This window comes from Lygodium microphyllum, chromosome 15 (assembly GCF_053477565.2).
Source record: "Lygodium microphyllum isolate KBCC chromosome 15, Lygodium_microphyllum_v1.1.10, whole genome shotgun sequence".
NCBI classification, from domain to species: Eukaryota; Viridiplantae; Streptophyta; class Polypodiopsida; order Schizaeales; family Lygodiaceae; genus Lygodium; species Lygodium microphyllum.
In genome coordinates this window covers 114,670,658-114,673,239 of record NC_141149.1, presented here as the reverse complement: position 1 = coordinate 114,673,239, position 2,582 = coordinate 114,670,658, and the positions used below count along the sequence as shown (strand labels likewise).

General features: G+C 42.2%; 1 pseudogene; it reads left to right on the top strand.

Moving 5' to 3' along the window:
- Nucleotides 1-1,762: 1,762 nt before the first annotated feature.
- LOC148024938 (uncharacterized) lies at nucleotides 1,763-2,219 on the top strand (annotated as a pseudogene).
- Nucleotides 2,220-2,582: the final 363 nt, after the last annotated feature.

The window sequence follows — 2,582 nt, the reverse complement described above, 5'->3', positions numbered from 1 at the left end:
ATACATGATTGCATGTGTATCTAAAGATATATTTTAGTATTGATTCTCAGTCATACATCATTGCAAGTACATCAGTGGTACATCACTATGCCATATACATCAATGGCATAATTCCAAGTACATCAATATATCATAGACATCAATGGCATCATCATGACATGCCAATTCTCACTATTCCCAAAATATCTTTGCACCTGCAAACAAGTTCGGGCTTCACTGAGAGGTGGGCAAAGTTCCCCCCGGGCCGCCAGGTTGTGCATCCCTTCAAGGTCTTTGATGGCAAGGGGGGGTCACCCCTCTTTTTCTTGCCACCTTGCCTGGCATCGGGCTTTTCCTCACCCATAATATACATGGCAGACATTTATTAATTAAACACCCAGCATGAGATGCATTCAAAAGTAGGAATTGAACCTTTTCATGAAATCCATGGAATGGAAAATTGGGGTCAAGGGTAGGGCTTACCAAGTAATGACTCACTACTATCTCACCTCATTTACAATGGATTTCAAATATTAGTTTATGCTCAAACAATCATCACAAGTCAAGAGATTAGGGTGAGGCAATCACTAAACAGTAGTGAAAATTTTCAGCATAGAATGGACCATTTTCAATGCAAGAAAGCCTAAGAAAGGACTGAGATTAAATTGGCAGCATGTGAGCATTGAAACCTTCAATAAAATGCATGATTGACTACTTGAATCTCTCCCAACAATAGGCTTTTTTTGGCTCAACAATAGGATGGAAATAAAAGAGAGTTCAAGAGTCAATTACCTCTTTGATAATGAGGAAGGGCTGAGAATTTGTGGCCAATGTCCCAAGGTTTCTCTCCAATGATCCAATTAGCTTCATGATGACAAAGCTTCAGCCAAGAATTGAGTCTTCAAGCTTGATTCTTCAACAGGAGAAGGAGGGGTTGAGCTTCAGTAGCTCCATGCATGCTTTGAAGGCCATAGAAGAAGAATCTCCCAAATTTTGACCCCATAATGCCTTCCCGTGCTCCAAACCTCTTCCAAATCGGTAGGCAAGCTCCATTGATGGCAAAGAGCTGCTACCACTTACCAGAACGAAGCCAAAAACAAATCAAAGCATTGGAATAGCTTTAATGCCACCAGCACCTCAGTACTACCCTTGCAGCAGCAAGCCCCCTCTATCTTCAATGCTAACCCTTTCAGTATAGAACATTGCAACTCACTTCCAACAACATGCCATTTCTCCTATGGAAGTTCGGCTATGTAAATTCCCAAAGTTGGAATACCATAACAACTGGCATGTCCACAATGACCATTGCTCCATTGAATGGGCACTAAACTCTTATTGGAAGTGATCAGCAACACAAAGATATTCTTAGGCATTGGTTAACCAATGCTTCTACAATCCCAAGTTAATAAAGTCATAATCAAGTGGATTGGTTAAGAAGATTGGGTTTGTAATACATAGAACTTGCTAAATCAAGACAGGTTGCAAATAATAAAGATCTGTACTAGAACTCTAGTTGGAATCTTCATCTCCATCAGGATCAAGGTGATGGGGGTAAGTCTGGTAGCAACACCCTCTATGACAAGAGGACAAAATGTTGTTTGCCTGTTTTATGGATGCAAGAGGTGCAAAAGTAGAGAGTCCTAGAGATCTTCTTTAGTGCATTATAGTACTCAATTCAATAGAGGTCACATGTTTAACAGGAATAACAGTCTAAACTATTGATGATGCTATCCATGTTGCATATCTGGCTCCAAGTGCCCTTGATACTATAGGTGTTGGTGACATGTTTACTACTGCAGCTCTCACATGGGACAGCACTATCTTCCACGAGAATTCCAAAGATATAGCCGTGCTCCTGAGCTTCGAAATTGAGGAGTGCGATGATGATGATGATGTGAAAAGTAGTGGACATTCACCATATGAGTTGTCTATAGAGGAAAGCTTCAATGACATAGAAGGGTCTAAAGCCAACAAGAGGAAGGGTCAGAAGTGGAACTGGACAAAGGATGCTGCCGAGATAGGAGTCACATCAAGTGAAGGGAACTGCAAAGGAAGCCATAGCCACAAGAGTAGGCACGGGCAGAAGATCAAGGAAACAATAAAAGCGCTTAAGAGGATAGTCCCTAGTGATGCCACTGTAGACGCAGCCTTGGTTGGACAAAACCATCCACTATGTGAAAACCTTACGCGATCGAGTGCACCAATTGGAGGCTAGTATGCTACCTTCTACAAGAGCTTGAACAAGGACTGGGAAGGGCAGCTTGCACTATAGGGCACTTCTCGGTGGAAGGCCAGCTAGAATTCAAGGCAGTGCTATTTGTACCTAAGAGAGTTCCATTTGATCTATGTATCTAGGATTCATCAAGGGGGTGGTTGACTCAAGGACCTGCTCCTGAACATATCCTGTGAGCTGCAACTTTGGGTCTTCAAGATCCATGCTAAGCTCTTCCTCAATGTTATGAGAAAAGGTTTGATCCTTATTTCTGTCGGCCTATTATTGCTGGATTGGAGAAGATGGGAGGAAGAATGGGCCAATATCTTCCATGGAAGCTTGGCAGGAGCTTGAGGATGAAGAGAGAGAAGCCTGTTTCTGAAAAGTAACC